Below are 23,984 nucleotides of genomic sequence, written 5' to 3' on the forward strand. Positions count from 1 at the left end.
GGAAGTCCCCTGGAAAGCATTTCAATTAACAGGTGTGTCTTGTTGAAAGTACATTTCACAACACAACACAACTGAGCCAATCAGTTGTGTTGTGACAAGGTAGGGGTGGTATACAGAATATAGCCCTATTTGGTAAAAGACAAAGTCCATATTATGGCAAGAACAGCTCAAATAAGCGAAGAGAAACCACAGTCCATCATTACTTTAAGACAAGGTCAGTCAATCTAGAACATTTCAAGAACTTTGAATTTWTTTTCAAGTGCAGTCTCAAAAATCATCAAGCGCTATGATGAAACTGGCTCTCATGAGGACCGCCACAGGAAAGGAAGACCCAGAGTTACCTCTGAGGCAAAGGATAAGTTCATTAGAGTTACCAGCCACAGAAATTGCAGACCAAATAAATGCTTCACAGAGTTCAAGTAACAGACACATCTCAACATCAACTGTTCAGAGGATACTGCATGATTCAGGCCTTCATGGTCTAATTGCTCTAAAGAAATCACTACTAAAGGACACCAATAATAAGAAGAGACTTGCTTGGGCGAAGAAACACGAGCAATGGACATTAGACCGGTGGAAATTTGTCCTTTGGTCTGATGAGTAGATGAACGGATGATCTCCGCATGTGTGTTTCGGACTGTGAAGCACGGAGGAGGAGGTGTGATGTGTGGAGGTGCTTTTCTGGGGACACTGTCGGTGATTTATTTAGAATTCAAGGCACACTTAACCAGCATGGCTACCACAGCATTCTGCAGTGTTACGCCATCCCATCTGGTTTGCACTTAGTGGGAGTCTAATTTGTTTTTCAACAGGACAATGACCCAAACCACACCTCCATGCTGTGTATGAGCTATTTGACCAAGAAGGAGAGTGACGGAGTGCTGCATCAGATGACCTGGCCTCCACAATCACCCGACCTCAACCCAATTGAGATGGTTTGGGATGAGTTGGACCGCAGAGTAAAAACAGCCAACAAGTGCTCAGCATATGTGCGAACTCTTTCAAGACTGTTGGAAAAGTATTCCAGGTAACTATCTCATGAAGCTGGTTGAGAGAATGCAAAGCTGTCATCAAGGCAAAGGGTGACTACTTGGAACAATCTCAAATATAAAATATATTTTGATTTGTACACTTTTTTGGTGTTATGTGTTATTTCCTAGTTTTGATGTCTTCACTATTGCTCTACAATGTTGAAAATGGTAAAAAATAAAATAAAAACTCTTGAATGAGTAGGTGTTATTGGTGTTGTGTGTCCAAACTTTTGACTGGTACTGTATGTATATATATAAACATTAGCTTTTCTATAATAGCTAAATATAAAGATCCTATATTATCTTTACAGAGGCGATGATGATACTACTATATACTATAGAGTATAATATGACCAGTAGGAGTTTATAAAGCATGAAAATACCTAGAGGAGAAGGTATTTCTCTTATCTTATGTCCTATTTCAGTGAGACAGAAGTATTAAAAGTATTAAGCTTGTCATAATCAGATATATACGTAACTTGTTTAGCTCTACAATAGTTGGTTGTATCTAACATATATCTAACAGATTCAATTACATAGGATGAAAGCTGAATCCAATCATTGATTATTTAAATTTAGTAGCAGGAAGGGGTGATAAAACACAGATAAGCCTACAATCAGACTTAAGTCTAATTTTAATATTGTAAAACAAATTGCTGTACAACTTTTGAATTTTTGTGTGCAATTTTTTTAAACAAATAATGATTTGCCTACACACACAAAACATTATACCGTTATATTCCAAATTCAGATCAATATATTCAAATCTCACCGCAAGAATCAGAAATTATAAGCGGCTCATGAATTTACAAATTACAAATTAACAGACCAAATAGCATTAGACTATTAAATTAGCTAAATTAAACAATCCAACCTTTTTCGATCAATCAAGATATTCCAATAGCTGCATGTGTTCACCTGATGTACGGCTAATGCTTATTGCTTCGGCATCATAGTCAGTAGTACACACACCAGAGGTTCAGAGACTACGCTACTACAGCTGGCTGTGCCACATGTATGCAGGCCTGCCTGAGCAAGGAAATTAATTACACTTTGAGAGAAAATGACTTTAGCAGATAGAGAGGAGGCAGGCTGTAACTTGGGCGCTATCGCTCTCCCCATTCCTACCGTGCCTTTCGAAGGGAGCAGCACCGTGTCTACAAACTCCTTAGGTGAGCTTGAACCTTCTACTGTTTACCTTTCAAATTAAGGCTAATAGTAGCGTATGAAAGCTAGATGTTTATTCAGCTCTTCTTCTGGTGTTAATACACGTGGTTTCACTCTCTGGACATTCTGTTCGCAGCATTAGTACCCTGTGGCGAGAGTGTCTCAGTGAATCCTACTCTTGTTGCCCCTCGTGTGTTGCTCGAGCCGCCGTGATATGAGTCAAAACCCCCCCACAGGTGGGGATGGTGGAGGGGTGATGGGTAATCCACAGATTTTCTGCTGTGACTAGGAGCCCCGGGTCAGAGATGTTACAGATTAAGCCGGGAAAATGGCACCAATTTGGAGCGTGTCTAATGAGGCTTTAGCCGTGACAGGGCAGATAGCGCAAGGCCAGGATGGCACAGTGCTGGAGACATTAGGTAGAGACCTGCTGCTACTCATCCCTGTCAGTCAGTTAGAGAGGCCCAATACGTCCGAACAATGTGGTTATAGACATAGAGGATGATGTGTAACAAAACAAAAAACACTATGAAATTAATAATAATTCAGTCTGTGTGTATTTATTGTGTAGTTATTGGTGTTGTATGTATTGGCTGGTGCGATCAAATTTCCCCCGTTGGGGATTAACGGTCGGGTAAATTAAATGAAGACCTTGGTCTGACTGTAGATCTGATGGGTTCCCAAAGTCTAATCCGTAGAAGAAGTGTACAAAAAAARAAGCTTTTGTCAAATCCTTTTGCAGTTTTTTTTKGTGTCAGTTTTGTCTTACATACAAATTGATGTGGCAATTTAGTGTTTGGGTATAACTGACCATACTAACTGAATATTTCAAGTTAAATGTATTTGACTGAAGAAGAATTATGCGTTTGTGCTTAACATTAGATTAAAAATCTTATGTGTAACGGAGGCCTGGCTATCATCATGAGCTCTTTCTTTTTACTTGATTACCTGCCTCTTACTTAGCTGAGTTTTAATGTTCTGCTTTAGTCAGAAAGTATTGAGGTATATCTCCACAAAAATATCATATATTATGCCCTTTAAGAAGTGTCCATGATCGTTGTCAAAAGGGCCTGAGTTTTTCTGAAAGACAACGAGTTTTTGACAATACAGCATAAAGACTTTCAATCAGGATGCATAAATATACACATATGTAATCTGTTTTAAACCTTGGAATATGAAGCATTAAGCACAAGCAGGCTCACACTTGTATGTTTGTTAATACAACAAACAGTAATCCAATACATCCCAAATTAATACATGAATATAAATATAGGGAGAGAAATATAAAGGGCGTCTACTGATAGTTGTTTYCTCATTCGTGGCAAGTTGGATACGTTTTAATGTGAAAAACATTTATTATGATTTTTCAAACCTGATTTGTCATGTCATCCATATTTAAGAACTGATTATGAGGGACTACAATTTATACACAACCATAATTATTATATGGATATAATTATGATGTTTCTTTAATGTCCATAGGTGAATTGAATATTAATGAGGTTGTTAATTACTTAATTTAATAAATTATTCAACAGCAATAAAATACAATATTTAGTGTGTAAAATTGATTGAATCCAACTTAATATAATTTTTATCTAAATGATACATCTTGTTTTTCACATGGTCTCTACTGTAGTGTTTATACACCAAGCTTTTTAAAATCCTACTTCACAAAACAACTGGTAGTAAAATATTTACTTGAACATAATTTAGCTACACTATACATATGCTTTATATAGAATTTTTCTAAACCCTAAAGACAAGATAATTTAAGATACAAATTAAATGCATTAATTTCTTGACTGTAAAAAAAATYGTATATATTCCTCACAATAAAGTTTGGCATTTAAAGGCTTGTCATGTTGAAATCATTGTGTGGGGACAGTCCCGGTGACTGTGGCAGGGAAATGTTCATCGCTGCTTGTTTTACTTTGAATTTCAGCTTTAGATTTATGACCGTTGTCAGTAAAATACATGTGGACGTGAAAACTATGTACTTGATATATGGTGCTGTGAGGCACTAACTGTTGTTTCTTTACACTCAGCATTTGAGTGGTAGATCTTTAAAGTAAAAAGAGGTCTCAGTTAATTCAAACCAAGTACTTATCCAAAACCTATCTTGTCATCTATGCCTTATAAATATAGAGTTAGACTTWTTTACATTATTATCTTATTTATGAACTTATTTATGCAGTATTTTTAAGCTTCTGTTATTTTTAAGCATACACTGAGTGTACAAAACATTAGGAACACTTTCCTTTTGCCCTCAGAACAGCCTCAATTCGTCGGGGCATGGACTCTACAAGGTGTCGAAAGTGTTCCATAGGGATTCTGGCCCATGTTGACTCCAATGCTTCCCACAGTTGTGTAAAGTTGTCTTGATGTCCTTTGGGTGGTGGACCATTCTTGACAAACACGGGAAACTGTTGAGCGTTAAAAACCMAGCAGTGTTGCAGTTCTCGACACATTCAAATCAGGTGTGCCTGGCACCGACTACCATACCCCGTTCAAAGGCACTTAAATCTTTTGTCTTGCTCATTCACCCTCTGAATGACACACATACATACACAATCCATGTCTCAGTTGTCTCAAGGCTTAAAAATCCTTCTTTAACCTGTCTCCTCCCCTTCATCTACACTGATTGAATTGGATTTAACAAGTGACGTCAATAAGGAATCATAGCTTTCACCTGGATTCACCTGGTATGTCATGGAAAGAGCAAGTGTTCCTAATGTTTTGTACACTCAGTGTACATTGTTATGTTGAGTAGGATTGCAATGGTCTTGTTTCATTTTGTGGGATGTTGGTTGCAGTTGAATATGCTGTATATTTTCTCTTTTGAGTAAGTACTGTACAATAAAGCTAATGTTTATTACTGAATGACAATGCATAGTTAAGGTAATATCTATCATACTGTAAATATGAACTGCCAAATATACTGAATGAATGTCGCTCTGGATAAAATGTAATGAAATGTAACATAGTTTTGTTTTATTACTTTTGATTGCATTGTGTAAATACATTTGATCTCATATCTTGTTAGGATATGATGACTATGATAACTATGATAACTATGATGACTATGATAACTATGATGACTATGATAACTATGATAACTATGATGACTAATGAATAACTAATGATGACTATGGATAACTATGATGACTATGATGACTATGATAACTATATGATGACTATATGAATAACTATGATAACTATGATGACTATGCATGAACTATGATGACTATGATAACTATGATGACTATGATAACTATGATGACTATCTATGATGACTATGATAACTATGATAACTATGATAATATATACTATGATAACTATGATATGATCTATGATGACTATGATAACTATGATAACTATGATTAACTATGATAATGAACTATGATAACTATGAATGACTATGATGACTATGATGAAATCTAATGATGACTATGATAACTATGATGACTATTGATAACTATGATTGACTATGATGACTATGATAACTATGATGACTATGATGAACTATGATGACTATGATAACTATGATGACTATGATAACTATGATAACTATGATGACTATGATAATATGATGACTAATAGATAACTATGATGAACTATGATGACTATGATAACTATGATAACTATGATTTTGTAAACCTGCCACCAAGATAATGATCGCTTAATAAATCCAAGAAATCTTCTAATGTTTTATTTTATTTTATACAAATTCATTGTAGCTTACCTATCTGCTAGAGATCCTGGTTTTAGTTTAATTCATATCGTTTTTCAGAAGCTAAAATTAACATCTAAAATGCATGGAAAATCAAAATTCAGCTCACAAATTCTGATTCATGCTTATATCCCTGTACTACAGAGAAATGAAGGCGGTAATAGTGAGGTGGCCATTGTCTATCGATTGAACAATTATAGACAGCAAGGGTGACATCACCATCTACGGTGGTGCTTGGAGCTGCGGATAGCGTGAGGGTCCTGCTAGGTTCTCAACGCAGGGCGACAGAGCAGGCTGGCTGCACGGCTGCAGACTCGTGTGGTACTGAGCAGGGCCTAGCACCAGGCAGACCACACCTCAAACAGCTCAGGGTCACCCACTAAAACTCCATTTAGATCTGGACCAAGTACAACCTAGTATCCTACCTCATTTGCACACACTGTATATAGACTTTTTCTACTATATTATTGACTGTATGTTTGTTTATTCCTTGTGTAACTCTGTGTTGTTGTGTGTCGAACTGCTTTGCTTTATCTTGGCCAGGTCACAGTTGTAAATGAGAACTTGTTCTCAACTAGCTTACCTGGTTAAATAAAGGTGAAAAAAAATATTTAAAAAATAAAACACTAACACCCAAAGTCCCAGGTTGGCGGGTTCCATACGCATTACTACAGCGCTAAGCCTCTTTCCTCCTAGCTACAATTGTAAATGCCCTCCACCATGTTGCCCCCCACACTTAGTGAGCCCTGGAAGGCTTCATACTTCAGATGTGAATGGGTGCCAGAAGGCATTGAGTTGGTTCAGACTCCAATCTGTGAATGATGCCTTCAGTGCCATTAGGCCTWAGTGTTTTTGCGATTGCCTCACCCTTGGCTTGTTTCACAATTTGTTACTGACCCCCACAAATCTCATTCACTCCAGCAGCTTGGAAACAGCGTTGGGCCAATTCCATCACTTCAGCATCCGTCTGATCGTCCAGTACAACATGCTGTTCCAATAAAACAAATTATTCAGAAGAGTGAAGTCAACGTTTTATGATTTAACGGCTTCCTTCTCTCTTTAGGTTCCTGGGGTTTCTGGCATATTCCCAGAGCGCTAGATTCTCCCACTAGTCACTGACTCAAAGCTCTGACTAACACTCAACGTGTCAAAGTGTTTGTAGAACTTCATTAGCAAGACCTAGCACATTATTCTAGCTCTCCAGTCTCCACCATTGATCTGCTCTCAGGGCGTTGCCATACCATACCACCCTGTCAGTGGCAGGTCCAATGCAACTATCAAAATCCATTGAATTGTTAGTGATCGGTGAAGGTGTTTCCAAGTGGTTTAAACAACAGCATGGCCTAGGACTCTCAACTCGCTCATGGTGGGGAGGTATGCTATGCTATGCTATGTGAACGCTGACCTCTACTGGTAAGTGTTGAAGGGGGGGGGGGGGGGGGGGGGGTATAGATACAGTCATGCTTCAAGTGATCCCAACTGACCTATAGCTATGAGTAAAGCTAACGCATACTTGACCTCTGGAGCCGATGGGGTTATGCTGATCTCACTTCCATTACACAAGCATCTGGAGAGGAATACRATACTAATAGCAATCAGAAATGGTAATCACAATCATCATTATAGTTTTATTTATGGTAATTATCATATACTGTACAACGTACCAGATGGGAAAGTATCAACGTTTTTTTTACCCATCCCTTATCAGCAATCATTAGATTGATGACTCCAAAACATTTGAAAAGAATGGCTACAACTACAGATTGTCATTAGAATTATTTCAGAATGTTGACATACTGTACTAACCATACTGTAGTATGTCACCTGTGAAGCTGAAAGTGACATAATTTCAATGGTTAAATATCCATATTCTCACATAATCTGATGAGACCATGTTGCCAAGTGAAACATTTTTAAAGTTCAGACATATTTTCTTGACATTTATTMATCTATTATTAGTGTGTGCAGAGCAGATCTGAAGTCAAGGGTTATTGCTGCCCGGTGTCAGTCAGATTTAGCAGCGGCCCAATAGGAACTCTGTGACCTTCGCATATTTTGCACTCAGTGAGGTCATTGGCTGGTCCCCGGGGAGCCATTATCCTCTCTGTCTCCTCTCAAGCTGGGAAGTGGAGTTCCCAAGCATTTCCCTTCTTTCCTCCAGAACAATCCCATGTCTTCCCAATCAGGAGTATCTAGTAGCTGACCCGTTTACTGAGTCCACACGGTGTGGAGATGACGCATGACCAGCCGTCTGGGACAATAGGAGGATATTGAGACATACTGTAAGKGKGTCTGAAATGAAATCGCCCCTAACGCTGATAGCGAGGGCTTAGAGCAGTGGTGCTCAAACCTCTCCTCGGGGACCCCCAGTCGTTCCATGTATTTCATCTATTCTAGAGCTAGCACACCTGATTCAACTTGTCAACAAACATCAATCCCTTTGGTTAGGTGATTCAGGTRAGCTAGTTCAGAGGTGTGAGAACGACTGGCTTAGAGAGTATAGGTGATGTTATGGAGGCTCGTTTGGAAATCGTCCAACACAGTCTCAGATTGTGAAAGACTCTGATGTTTTATTGTTTTGTGATTTGCTGTTCGAGAAAACACATTATTGTCCTGAGTCTATCTGAATATCATACAGATCATACAGTAGCTTAATTAACCCTGGAAATAAAACATGTTTTACTCTTTATGTATTAGTTGAACATTAAATACAAATTCCTACATGTCATTCAACATGTAAAATCAAATGCATCCCCATGACATCTGTTGAAGAGAAATGTACAGTAAGACATGTACCTATCTCCTGTCTTATTTTTGTAGTCGTCAGGTGACAGTGCAGTGTGCAGGAGCTGGGAGGGAGGTTGGGGGTTGAATCGGGCTAGCTCGTTGGGACTGAAGAGTGAAGGGGAGGAGGAGGTTTGTACGGGAAGGAGAACAGCATCACTTCCAGGGCTTTCCAGACCTCCCTGGGGCTTCATTATAAGACAGAGAAGAAGGAGGGGGAGGGACTTCCTGTGACAAATAATCCATCTGCAAAAACAGAAGCACTGAGGGAGACCTGCGAAAGGAACCAATGTCACAGCAAGACTGTGATAGAAAATTGACACKGAGGAAGGAGAGAGACAGAGAGAGAGAGAAAAAACAAAAGTATAAGTAAAGAGAGATGGGAAGTGCAGGAAGTAAGAAGCTGGAACAGAAAGACAGGGTGTGCAGATTTAAAGAAAATGAGTGGGGGAGTTGGACAGACTCAAGAAGGAATTGAAAACTCCCTGTAGCGTGAAAGCTGCAGCTATTAGTCATCCAAAAGGAAACAATAGGGATGTTGTCAATCTGGGAGAGAGGACTTCCCTCAGGAAGAAGCGTGGGATGGGACAGTATTGGATTTGAGACTATTCTTTTAAAAGTGTGTTTCTCCTCTGCAAAATGTAAAAACAGTGTAGCCTACATAGCTTGTTTACCTATGAATTAATACCCACATTAGTTCTCCATTAATTGTTTGTATGGGGCTATTAGAAAACAATGGTAAATCAATCATTCGTACTGTAAGCAATGAATAAAAAACATTTAGTTCATAAATGTGAATTTAAAAAAAAACTTTTTGGGTTAGTATGGTTAGTACCAGGGTCGGCTCTAGCCTTTTAGAGGCCCTAAGTGATTATCTATGTACGCGGCGAGATAAATGTACTTTAAAACGAAAAGTTAATGCAATTCTACACATTTTGCCATGGTGCGGAGAGAAATTATAATATAATGTTTTGACAAATTTCATGTAATTCTACTCATTTTGCCAGGGAGGCAGTGAGACATTTTTGCAATTTTAAAGCAATTTTTCTGCAGTTCTACACATTTTGCCATGACTTATGTATGCCATGTTAATGATATCTGAGTGAGAGTGGGGTCCCCTGGAGGTCAGTGCCCCTGGACACGTGCCCTGCATGTTAAACTAACTGGCTAGACTAACTTACCATTCTAAAAATGATTAGCTGACATGGCTAATTGAGTGACTGTCAGTGACAGACTAACCTAACGTAGTAGGCGTAAAATAAATGCCTGAAACTAGACCCCCCCCCCCCCACACACATTATGTATGGTCAAAAACTGTAGGGGGAGGTTCTCTTCTGCACTGTTCAACCAATCCAGTAAATGCGGAGGAGGAGTTAAGATGGAGTCACGCCTTTTTAATGTGATTTTTTTTAATAGTAATCATGGCCAGATACGACCGGGCATGCAGGTCACGTGCTAAGGGGCCCTGACCTCCAGGGGGCCCCCATTGATTTTGTTAGTCACTCTCACTCAAGCTCTCTCTTCCATTTCCCCTGAAAACTGGAACATCCGGTTGTTGATGTCCCCGCTGAGACTAATGACTGAAAAAACGAAAGAAAAACCGCTGATGCACAACCAAATGTCAAACTTGCACCTTGTGTGTTCTACAATTCTAACTGTCAACAGTAAGTTGAGTCGGGGGCCCTCTAGCGGCCAGGGTCCCTAAGCGACCGCATATGTTGCTTATGCCTAGAGCCGGCCCTGTCGCTGACTGTTCCTGAATCACACATTGTCTTAACAAATTCCTCACACCTCTTTGAAGAAATAAACTCCTCTCCTTCGACTAGTTTTGACTCAGTGCTTCCTCAGTGTCTTCCCCAGCTGTTTACGTTTACTAATTATAGTTGTTGATATTGAATGACCCACACTGACGCACCAAAGCACCATGCATTGCCAGAGAAGTCCCAGATCAAGTGAGAAAAAATCCCCCTAATTCAGTCATCACTGTTGGCCAGTATGAAGACGGACTGTGGGTTGTAATGTTTATATCTGTCCCCCTACACTTGTTAGCTCCTTTAGGCCTATACGGCTTTTATACATACTGTCTCAACGTCACTAGTAACTGCTTTAACTTCAACTTCAGCATCATTTGAATATATGTATTTATACAATGTATACATTGTATATATATGGTATTTTACAAAGCATGAGCTTTGACATCCTCTAAACACGTTTRACAGACATATAACTACTTTTCCCACATGTACAATGTCCCCCAGTGTAGTTATTGAGGTAACACACATCTCTCAATTCAAGATGAAAGAACACCAAGCATTTACAGGAACATTCTCACATGTCACTCATGTTCACTCACGTCAGTCTTGTTGTTCAGCAATCAACACATCATTTCCCTTTCTCCTCGATAAATAAACCCTATTAAAAGATTGCCTCCTGGTATTAAAATGCCTAACACTGAGTGACACTGCCATAGTTGTGGTAAGTCGTGTAAATAACTGTTCTGCTGAGGGCCTGCTGATCAAACACTGCACCAAGCACCATTTTCTTTCTTAATCGACTGTATCATACAACCCCATCTGTTTACCTTAAACCAGATTGCCATTTTAGAGAGCTGATTACTACGTGCTAATTACACTACACAGAGGGTTGGAGTCAGAACACACAGCAGGCAAACACAGTACGCACACAGGCTGGAATACACACACAGACTCGTACATGCAAACACACAGGCTTGAACACACACAAACCCTGGTTTTCACACAGAGGCTGGTACATACACACACACACTGCTCCAGCGGTTTACATGTGGCCTCCATTTTGCGGTGGCGTGTGATAATCAATATGATCAGAATTCTGACTAACAAATGCTCCAGCAGCGCTGGTAGAGTAAACAGGAAGTACATCTAGATCACATCAGTGTAGCATTCTACTGTAAACACTTTGTTCAAAGTTCGTATTTGTGGCATCCCGTGCTGAAGGGAGATGCCGGCTGACACTCTTGGCGCTCTCCACAAGAAAGAGCTGTTGGAGAAATAGAGCTGTGAGTTTATGGGTTTGGCCATTTACGAGTTTCGCCAGAGCATCTGGTGGCTTTAATCACATGGGGGGAAATTAGTCAGAAATGTAGGAAAGGTGAGGAGGAGGCAAAATTTGGGTCAACTGGAGAGGGAGTCTCATAGGCCACCCTCTCTGTGTACTGAAAGGCTGTGTTGATACTTTACTTCACAAATATGACTCATTTTCAATAGACATTTATGCTTATTTATGCAGGGTTGGGGTCAATTCCATTTCTAATTCAGCCAATTCACCTCTTGAATTGAAAGTCAATGTACACATAGAAAACAGGCAATATTCAATTCATGAAATGGAATTGACCCCAACCCTTTGTGCCCATGTAAAGTTGTTCCTCGTCTGCACACGCGTTCGCTGCAGCTATCAAAGGTCACAGTTCACGGTCATTTTAACAGTGAACATCAGGTTCACTTAAAGGAGAGGGGAGGAAGCTGGCRTTTCTAGCAGTGACTGAAACTGATCCCTCTCCCTTCTAAAAGGTGCACACCAGACACATGCAAGTGGAATCACCACAGTGAAATTGATCTCGGCGTGAACTGAATGAGTGAAGTGTATCATAGCCCTTTGCTATGTCCATGTGTGCGTGCACGTGAAAGACCTGCATGCAAGTGTGTGTGTGTCTTAGCATGTGTGCACACGTGCATGTGTAGACGCATGTGTGTGTACGTGCGAATGTGTATGTGTGTGTGTGTGTGTGTGTGCGCATGTGTGAGTGGCGACTGACATCTAACCCGTGGGCTAATGTAATCTGATGGCAAAGAGGGGCGTGAGACGATAACTTCTACCCCTCAAATTAGTAGCAYWTTTAACRAGCCTGCCCACACACTGTTAACAAAGTTCTCACGACGGCAGACCTAATAATTAACTGTGGAGCTCCCCAGATGAGCTCCAGGAGAGTAAGGAGCCCCATATATCATCCAACTATAGAGTAAGTCCCCCCTCCTCAGAATGGAAACAATATAATAAAATGTCTCTAGTGACATAAAACAAAACTCGACGGAGGAGAGGTTAGCTCATTTGGGGTTTAAAAAAGGAAAGCGTCTGGACTGATCCCGTTCTTTATGGCCTGCCTGTCTGTGTAAGTCCCCAGATTTATTTTGGTGTCTGCACAGCAGGGCATAAATCATCTCTGGTCCCTCTCCCTCTATATATGTCCTTCTTTTTCTCTCTCCCTATTTCGCTCTCCCTCTGTCTCTCTTCCTTCCCTCTCTCTCTCGCTCTGTCTCTTGTCCTTCTCTCTCTCTCTTTCCCTCTCTCTCTCGCTCCCTCTCTCTCCCTCTCTGATGTCAGAGCGTGGGATGTGGCCGTCAGCGTCTGTAGCAGGAAAGGGTCCTTTTTTCTCTCCTCCGGAAGAATTAGGCCTTGAGACATTACCACATTGTATTTTGCGGTGCAGTTTGAGGGAACACTCCTGGCGCTGGCCAGGCCTGTGTGCCTCTGTGGCCTCTTTCCCCCTCTCTCTTTAATTAGATTATAACCGGGTACCCATTTTGTCATTCTGCTGCCTGGGCTCCATCCTCCAATCTGCCAACCCGCTACAGTACCTTCGCCGGCCGCGGCACCGTAATATCTGGTCTTAAGGGTAGGAAATGACTTAAATGTCGGTTAGACAGGATTCTGTTACACCCAATGGTGTGCTGACAAAACAGCCAGGGTAATGGAGATGTTAAAAGTGCGAGAGCAATTGAGATTTACGGCCCAGGTTCTATGAAAAGTGCACACCCGACCAAAAGCACCACAGGCTGCGCTGCTGTGGCCGGGAAGACATTTGGGCCGCAGCTGAGAGAACCATCACCACCCGGGGCAACTCCAAAACTGCCAATTAGATGCGCAGGGACTGTTGCAGATCAATAAATTTCACTCGAGCATGGCGCTGCTACTCAGAGGCCCAGACTTCATTTGTAAGGAATAAGGGAAAGAGGAGGAAAGAGGCAGTCGGTCTGGACGCGTACTGAAGTCTCTGAAGTACAGCCGCTGGAACTCTCGTCTAGCGCAAGTTATGGAATTATCTGAAGTTGTCTACCCAGCAAGAAAAACAACATGGAGTCATTATGGAATGATACATTGCATATAGCTGGGGCCAAACTCCTAGAACAAGCATGAGAAGTCATGGCTCTACAATATATCTCGAAATTGCTCAAATACATTATCCAAAAGCTAGATAGAAAAGATAATAAATATCAATGGATCTTCAACTGCTTGAAGTTGATTCATTGGTAACTCTTGTGGGTTTAAATGATACAAAACATTCACGCAGTGAGACACATGCACCAACAGGCATACATTAAATCCACCCCAGAGCTGTCTATCTAAATGGGACGTGACAGCAGAAGGAAAGTCAGAGCGACGTCTGGAGACTCCCCTCAGGGGAAGTGAACAGTACGACTGATTCGGAGTCGTAAATCATTTCGGGGAGACGCTGGGAGCTGCCAAAGGGAGAGTGTTTTCCATGTAGACTACTGAGAGAGGAGCTCTTCGAAGACGTTCCGCTGCACAGCGTGGTGGCTGGGTGGATGGCTGAAACTGTGTGTTACTAGTCATTTCTTCCCAAAACAATTCAAATCATGACGCTATGATATGATAACAAAGTATGTCGCTTTAGGCTTGAGGGTTTCATCTGGGGAATGGTTGCAATCTTTCACAACACTGCAATGGGAATATGCTCAGGCCCTGAGGCATGTTCTGCTCTCGTGTTTTCAGTTCTGTACAAATGGGAATTAAAAGTGTGACTGGGAGTTTGCGTAGGTGTGTGTGTGTGTTAACTCGACACTCACTGAAGGTGTCCTCGATTGAGAGGCATCCAAGGAGTTGAGGAGGAAAGAAACAAATATGACTGCTTGAGGAGGAAAGAAACAAATATGGCCGTCATGGCGATGGGGCTCCTGCCGTGAAAGAAAGCTCACAGGTAAAACCAGTGCCAGGTCCACAGCTGCTTCCAACTAACAGCTCTCTCTTTCTCTCTCCGTCCCTGCTCTCTCTTNAGTTGAGGAGGAAAGAAACAAAGATGACTGCTTCCTCCGGCGGAGGAGGAGGGAAGATACCTTGAAATATGTTGATATTCCATCCTCTATATTGCATACAGCTTTGCAACATGGCCGTCAGAGTGATGGAGCTCCTGCCGGGAAAGAAAACTCACAGGTAAAACCAGTGCCAGGTCCACAGCTGCTTCCAACTAACAGCTCTCCCTTTCTCTCTCTCTCCGTCCCTGCTCTCTCTTTCTGTCTCTCTCTCCCTCCCCCCACAACACACACACAAATCATTGCGCAGATCACACAGATCAAAATGGGATTCAGTAAAAAATGTAATCGTTTCTAAGTGATGTACTTTACCAGACATTCAGTCCAATTAGACCCTCCTACTACCCCATATTTATGAATAGCAGTTACTGCAAGACCATTTGTAACTGAGTGGTTTAGTCTRGAGTCCATGACACACRGCACACTWGAGTGAAATAACTGTAGAGCTCCATCCTAATCCCAGTCTAACTCCTAGACCTCTTCSCTYTGTTTGGTTTYTCAGCTGTTTAGTTTACATAAGAGGGACATCCCCATTTGTAAAGTTCATCACCACATCCCCMTCCACACACGACTCACACTCTCCACCTACGACAGAGCACTTCTACCCTTCCAAATACAAATAATCAGCCATGATGAGCGATAGGGCCGGCCTGCGGAGGTAATCGTAGTGGCGGATAATCACAGAGCCCAATTTAGACCACTTTGTTCTACCGAACCAAGCCCACCCTAGGATCTTGGCATGGGGCTGCTATGTCGGCTGGATTTGGACATCGTTCCTGCTGATGGAGTCTTTTGGATGTGTTTGGATTAGGTTTGTTTCCCAAACCTCTCCTCGAGTACCCCAAGCTAGTTCCACATGTTTGATGTAATCCAGCAATAGCACACCTAATTCAGCTAATGATGGGCTTGATGATTAGTTGACTATTTAAATCAGGTGTGCTATTACTGGAATAAATCAAATAAGTGAAACTGCCACGGGGTACTCAAGGAGAAGTCTGGGAAACACTGGTTTAGGCTGTAACTGGGGTCCAGAATCTTTCTTTGTCAGTTCACACCTGGCTTTACACACATGGCCATGTGAATTGAACACAGTGGGGGATGGGACATGCAGGCCAGGCACAGGAGGTTGGTGGCACCTTAATTGGGGAGGATGTGCTCGTGGTAATGGCTGGAGCGGAGTAGGTGTAATGGTATCAAATACACCAAACAAATGGTTTCCATGTGGTTGATACCATTCCATTCACTCCATTCCAGCCATTATTATGAGCCGTCCTCCCTTCAGCAGCCTCCACTGAGGCCAGGCTATAACTAGGGCCAAGAATCTTTCCTGGTCATGTCATGTGGTCAGGTAAAACTCCTGGCCCTACCCAAGGGCATGTGTGTTGAGCACAGTGGGGAATGGGACAGGCCAGGACTGGGGCTGATGTCAGACAGTACTTCAACAATGTCTGCCCGAGTCTTTGTTTCCTCCAGTTTCATAGGAACCCATCAGAGAGCTGATACCCTGCTGATTCTCATCTATAAAGCTCACTGCATGTGTGGACCAGTGACAGCTCTGCGAGAGAGAATGTGCAATGAATTTATGTGGTGAAAAGCAGAGACCATGTAGGACTTAAGGGAGAGAGTGAGGGATGGAGGGAGTGAGGGAAGGAGGGAGGGAGTGAGGGAAGGAAGGAAAGAAAAGACAATGCTTTAAAAGGGACAGGAAAATCACTGAAGAAAAATATTATTCAACATTTATTTAGAGAGCAACACAGAGAGAGGGGTGAGACAAAGGAGTGTTATCAACAGAATTTGGAGAAGTGAGAAGTGGAAAGGAGCATTTTGAGGAGGTGTTGGAGGAAGAGTGGTTTAAGTGCAATATTTGTAGAGGGCTGAGAGCATGGTGAGCACACCGGATGTGTGTGTAGCTGTAAAACACATGGCTGTATGAGTGAAAGGTAATGGTCCATAGGGTGTGAATGTCTACATTCCAGATGTAGTGTGTGTGAGCGTCTCCCTCCCTCCCTCCCTCACACACACACGTCGCGATTCTCTGTATCTCTTCTTACATCTATGGTCAAAATATTCTCTCTAGTTGCAAATGAGCATAAGACAAAACTGGAGCGTTTTACCCACTGTAAGCTGTGTTACTCTGTCTGCTGTTTGTGTTAACCATTTACATCCTCAGTACTCAGTTCATCTCACCTCAATCATTTTCTCCTTTATCTGGTTGATTTTGATGAATGTGTTGTATACTGGAAAACGTAACCCTCCATGTCAGTCTTTTATACACCAATATAGTTGATCCCATAACTGTGGTCATTGTGTGTATAAAACCGACCCTGAGACAACAACCATGCACTTGGTACTGAAGGATGACAGATACTGTTTGCATTTGTTGGCCCAAGGGCTGGTGATTGCTGTAATTATAACCAATCGAATAAACTACCTCAATCTCCTCGATTATAATTCACACACACACACTCCACTAGAAGGCAGTATTGATGTATGCAAAACTGCTGACCCTGCTGAATTTGTGGTGTATTTTGATGGTTATATTGGTTCGCTAATACAGAACTAGTATATTTTATTAATATATATTTTCAGCACCCTCAGCACCCCTACTTCCCGTAACTATGCTTTGTACCTCTCATAATAGCTTTAGTGACGATCTAGATTTGGAATGACATCATAAGAGGCACTCAACAGAACTGACCTGGGTTCAGCTCACTAAATACCTCACCTCCTGACTGTAAATAACACTGTTGTACTTGGCACCATATCGCCTACACACCCTGACCTGTGCATCCCGTCTGTATACGGTATCCTCTACACTTTGACTGCTCTTTTTCCCCTTGATATATTTGTTTTTCAGTATCCAGGAAGAACGRGTTTCTTGTGGTCTGTGGGTGTATTCTCTGCTGCTTTGTGTTCTAAGGGACCCTTTGGCCCAGAGTTCCTAAACTTAKTGATCCAAGTAGTGATGCTAGTTTAGAGGAAACTCTAACACTCACACACAAACTCACACACACACTCTCTCTCACACGCGAGCACACACACACACGCGCGCGCGCAAGCGCACCCCTCGGGGCCTCCAGGAAAGCGCCAAGGCCATAATCAAACCTGTCTGGTGAGGGTGATGACTGGCTGTCTGATCTACAGACCCCCATTTAGTTGGAACTGTGTTAGTTCTCCTCCTATTAGCGATTACCAACAACGACGAGACGGCCTACAGGGAGGAGGTGAGGGCCCTTGGAGTGTGGTGTCAGGAAAATAACCTCACACTCAACATCAACAAAACAAAGGAGATGATCGTGGACTTCAGGAAACAGCAGAGGGAGCACCCCCCTATCCACATCGACGGGACAATGGTACTTATTATAATGTTTACATACCCTACATTACGCATCTCATATGTATATACTGTACTCTATACCACCTACTGCATCTTGCCATCTTTATGTAATACATGTATCACTAGCCACTTTAAACTATGCCACTTTTATATGTTTACATACCCTTCATTACTCATCTCATATGTATATACTGTACTCGATACCATCTACTGTATCTTGCCTATGCCGTTCTGTACCATCACTCATTCATATATCTTTATGTACATATTCTTCATCCCTTTACACTTGTGTGTATAAGGTAGCTGTTGTGAAATTGTTAGGTTAGATTACTCGTTGGCTATTACTGCATTGTCGGAACTAGAAGCACAAGCATTTTGCTACACTCGCATTAACATCTGCTAACCATGTGCATGTGACAAATAAAATTTGATTTGATTTGATCATTCAGCTCTGTAAAACAGTGAATAACAGTGAAAAATTGGCCTAGCTCTGCGATGTGGTGGCCACGGTCTCCATATCTGGCTAGAGTAAAACTCTGCTCAGACATAACAAATGTCTATGACAGTGATTTCAGTCAGACRCACTCTGGTAGACCATGAGCAGGGTTGCGTAGGTTACTTTCTAAATTACTTTCTAAATGTAATCCGTTACAAGTTACAAGTCCAAAATTGTAATCAGTAACATTACTTTTGGATTACCCAAACTCAGTAACGTAATCTGATTACATTCAGTTACTTTTAGATTACTTTCCCCTTAAGAGGCATTAGAAGAAGACAAAAATGTATGTTACCAATTGAAAGACATCTATTGCAGGATAAATCAATGTTAAAGTTGACATAGCTGGCCATATATGGATGCTACATTTTACTTTATGGATTGGTTATGTAGGCTTCTTCTAACCCATCGCTTTCTACTACATATAATAATACTATTCAATGATATCTTTACATTAAAAACCAAAGTCTATCAGAATTCCAGTCAACGCAAGAAATGTTATACCCCTTGATCTTCAAGAACAGGACTTGGAAATATRGAAGAATAGATTAGCCAAATTGTTTTACCTGAGCATGACCCCAAAACTAAGGACTTATTAGCCAGCCCTACTCTGTTGTTACTGATTTTGTTGTCATGGAGGACTGATTTGGCTCATTGATTTGAGTTGAAAAATAAATGCTGCACTCATKGAATGGCATGCTTTGCCAAAAGTGTGCAAAGCTGTCATCAAGGCAAAAAGTGGCTACTTTGAARAATCTAAAATATAACACTGWTTAACACTTTTTTGGTTACTACATGATTCCTTATGTGTTATTTCATAGTTTTGATGTCTTCACTATTATTCTACAATGTAGAAAATAGTAAAAATAAAGAAAAATCCTTGAATAGGTGGGTGTGTCCAAACTTAGTAGGTGTGTCCAAACTTTTGACTGGTACTGTATATATAATTTATAMGTCCAAAAATAGATGTAGAAACTACAGATTGCCCCTTTAAGTCTATCAAAAGTGTGCAAGTTTGAACATGTGTCCATTAGGCCTATGGATTTCATTAGGCCTAATCCGTTACTCCCCAACCCTGACCATGAGACTGGAACCATGAGGCTAAAGGAGGGAGAGGGTAAGCCAAGGTGTCTAGATCAGAAACACTGATTACCAAATAACCACATATTTTGTTAAMAAACAAAGAGATAAAGATCAGTGTTCACACCTCTTTTACAAAATAAAAATATGTTTATTGCCTGTACAACTGTTTTACGCTAAATGTATCGTAACTCTTCAGATCACGGTGTGCTACATCAGTGTTTTCCAACCCTGGTCCTCCAGTACCCCCAACAGTACACTTTGTATTATTTTATTTTTAACCCCCTTTTTCTCCACAATTTTGTGATTACGAGCTTGTSTTATCGCTGCAACTCCCCAACGKGCTTGKAAGAGGCGWATGTCGAGTCATGAGTCCTCCGAAACATGACCCGCCAAGACGTGCTTCTTAACACCCGCCCGGAACCCAGCTGCACCAATGTGTCGGAGGAAACATYGTTTAACTGACGACAGAAGTCAGCCTGCAGCTGCCCGGCCCGCCACAAGGAGKCACTAGAGCGCGATGAGAACAGTACACATTTTTATTGTAACCCTGGACAAGCACACCTGATTCAACATGTCAACTCATCATCAAGCCTCAATGAGTTGTGTGAGGTGTGTTTGTCAAGGGCTACAATRAAAATGTGTACTGTTGGGGGTATTCTAGGACCAGGGATGGGAAACGCTGTGCTACAGCAAATACCACCATGGAAGTGAGCTCAATGAGAGTCCCTTGTGGAGAATGAACAAACTACAACTCTAAAGAGCTCATGCTGTACCATGATTATCCACCAGGTGTCCCTATATTGTCAGAGATGAACGATAATGTAAATCTGAGTACACCAATGTTTCTGATTAGTGTCTAGCCCTCAGAMAAGCAACTAATGAACTGAAAGACAAGCAAATCAAATATAGAACATTTTGAACACAAAGACAAGTCATCATATTTTGATAAAACCTTCCCTCTGAAAACTGAAACAAGGTAAATACATATTTTTTTAAGTCATTCCCTCATGTCTAGAAGCATGCAGAGTGGAGTGATCCTGACTCTCCCTGAGGCAGCATCCTTCAACAGTCAGTATTCCACTACATTTTGGAGGATGTAAAATGTTGGAAATCGGATCCGCCCTGGAAGTGTAAATGGCATATACAAAGCAACAACAAAACCAATCGCTCTCCACCTCGGTATGGTTGCTGTGGAATGTGCCAGGATCAAGAGTAAAAAAAACTTTGATGTTGAGACTTTCTTCCACTCCTGTGAGAAAAACATTAACCTGAGGGAATCCTTGTTCTCTCTCTGGGATTCTCTCTCTTTCACAAACACACACGTTATCACAAGCACACTTACAACACACACACTTACAACACACACAGGTGTGAGTGATGGCTGACAGAGGAGGGATAAACAAAGTTACACTACTAACCTGGGCTCTGTATACCTTTGTACTATGCCTCACTTAAAGACTTACAGTAGGATGATAGACTATTGCCTTGGGCTCCCTCTTACTGTGTATGATTAGTCCATACAGCTCCAGGAAGTTACTGTGAAGAAGCTGGAGCTTCAATAGGACTAAGCTGCTTCATTATGGGCTCAACTGATGTGTGGGGTCTCAGACAAAGCAATTACACTTGTCCCCATCATGTTCTGTATATTTACCAGGAACACTGATGTAAGGTCTGTGCTACTGTATCTGTTTGAATGGAATATTCCACCTGTCGGGATTATGTCATTGTAATGCCATAGGGAGATTCTCTACAAAATGGTCAATACAGTACTGAAACCAACGGGAGATGTCCGAGGTGGTCTGCATAGTATAATCAAAACAAAGACAATTTTTGTGATGGCTAAAATGAAAAGAAAAGTCATTTTATTGAAAGCAATATTTTAATAACATTTTAATGTGCCACTCATTTTATACCTCCACTCAAACATGGCAGTGCAAAATCACACATGTATACAGTAATGTCAACTCCTCTCCTCCATTCAGCAGCACCTCTATCCAGTGATCTAGAGACCATTCCACATAAAAAACTATAGTATACTATGGTATATATACTATAGTATTAAGTGTAGTGTTTTTGCAGACTTTGCTGTACTGTTTACGGTAGTATACTGTTGTAATCTGTAGTAGTTACAGTTAACTATAGTATAAATACTGTAGTAATAGAAAACTGTAGTATATACTATAGTAATTAATGTAGCGTTTTTGAAGATAGTAGTATACTGTAGTATTTACTGTTGTGTTATTGCAGACTGTAGTTTTTGCGGACATTACCGTAGTATTTACTATAGTGTTTTTGCGGACATTACTGTAGTATTTACTATAGTGTTTTTGCTTTATTATCTTTGACATAGAAGTGGAGGCTTTCTCCTTCAGGAAGCCAATGGAGAAATACTAAGAGAGCTAATTTTCTATAACCTGTAGGTAGGTGGGACTGGGGTCTGATCGGATAGTTCAGAGCTTCTGCTCTTTCTATAACCTGTAGTAAGATGGGACTGGGGTCTGATCGGATAGTTCAGAGCTTCTGCTCTTCTATAACCTGTAGGTAGATGGGACTGGGTCTGATCGGATAGTTCAGAGCTTCTGCTCTTTCTATAACCTGTAGGTAGATGGGACTGGGGTCTGATCGGATAGTTCAGAGCTTCTGTTCTTTCTATAACCTGTAGGTAGGTGGGACTGGGGTCTGATCGGATAGTTCAGAGCTTCTGCTTCTTTCTATAACCTGTAGGTAGATGGGACTGGGGTCTGATCGGATAGTTCAGAGCTTCTGCTCTTTCTATAACTTGTAGGGAACACATTGATGATGGGTGGCACAAATTGGGATATGGGGGAGGGTAATGCTGTAGTATTTACTTTAGTTAAAAAAGTGTAGTGTTTTTGCGGACATTACTGTGGTATTTACTATAGTATTCTACAACATTCTATAGTAAGTACATCACATGATCAAGGGATACTACAGTGTGTTGTATATTATATTACAGTTTACTACAGAATTATTTAGTAAGTACTGTAGTATTTCTCCATGTGAATGAAACGCAGTACTGTTTGAAGTCTCAGACCATAGGACTATAGACAGTCTCACACACTTGCAAAGCGAACTGTCTCCATATACACCCGTCTCATGTTAAACTCTTCCCTATCACACGGTTCCTTTTTCTCGTGCAGTTCATGTCATACACAGAGTTTGAAGGCTCAGAGTGTTTCTCAAACACACACCTTGTGGCAAAGCCGTAGGTGGGTAGTGATAAGGGTGGTCCGAGGCGAGGCTGGACGAAGTGGTCTGCTCTTCTGGGTTAGCTCACGCCTGGAGCAGCTGTCCTGTAAGGGCGGGGCTTCTGTCCCGGATCAGAGCACATGACTTCTGGGCCACCCTCTCCACTGACCGCCCCCAAAGTGTAGCTTCCTGCAGCATGCACATACATACAGAGAGACACTGTTAGGATCCTCAGTGCAAAGACACACAGAGAGATGATGTTTGGATCGTCTGCATAATCTGATCCACAGACAGACATACTGTGCTGCTGCATATCCTGATCTATCAAACCAATCACAGTGGGGAGGATCTCCTTCGCACACGTTTGACTGTTCAAATACAATACACAGCTCTTTGAGCTCCTTTAGAACAGACAAAAACAGTACAATCCACCAAGTATACCCATCGATGTTCAGACACACACACACAACCTGCTGGGATCACACCAGAAGCCTTGTGATTGACAGATACCGTGTCTTACACAGAACCTCCCATGTCGAGTCCATTGTCTCTTAGGAGGATTCCTCCCTGTAAAAGCAGCCCTTCTCACGTTCTCCGGTGTTGTAATGCCTAGCGCATGTCCATAAAATCAGCCAAACAAACATCTGAATTCTCCTAAATCAAATTTTGTTAAGAATTCCCATTTGCAGGGTGGGTGGGGAAATGATTGTTGCCCACATGTGATTCGATAGCGAGTTCAATCAACAGACGGAAGCAATTTGAAATGGGAGAACTTCAAAATTAAACCTCTATGATTTTTTTCAAATGTGCGTTTCTGAATCACAGGTCCCGTTGCACTCGTAAGCCCGAGCGAGGGCATTCTTTACAGTTTACAGTGCATGATATTGGACAGATCTGCAGCAAACCACACGTTCAACAACAGACAGAATGTGTGTGTGTGTGTGTCTGATCTAACAGGCTAGGGTCCCACTGCTTTTAAAGGCAGACTCTCTACTGTTGTGGTCGTTTGCTTTCGTGATTCCTCTGTGCCTTGTGTGTTCTTTCCAGGCTGCGAATG

At 41.5% G+C, this 23,984-nt stretch overlaps 1 pseudogene; it reads right to left on the reverse strand.

The window, feature by feature from the left end:
* Window positions 1–21,574: 21,574 nt before the first annotated feature.
* The window catches only part of LOC111958553 (D-ribitol-5-phosphate cytidylyltransferase-like), a 35,723-nt pseudogene continuing 33,313 nt past the window's right edge, over window positions 21,575–23,984 (reverse strand).

The sequence above is a fragment of the Salvelinus sp. IW2-2015 genome, linkage group LG35 (assembly GCF_002910315.2).
Source record: "Salvelinus sp. IW2-2015 linkage group LG35, ASM291031v2, whole genome shotgun sequence".
In the NCBI taxonomy this organism is placed as follows: domain Eukaryota; kingdom Metazoa; phylum Chordata; class Actinopteri; order Salmoniformes; family Salmonidae; genus Salvelinus; species Salvelinus sp. IW2-2015.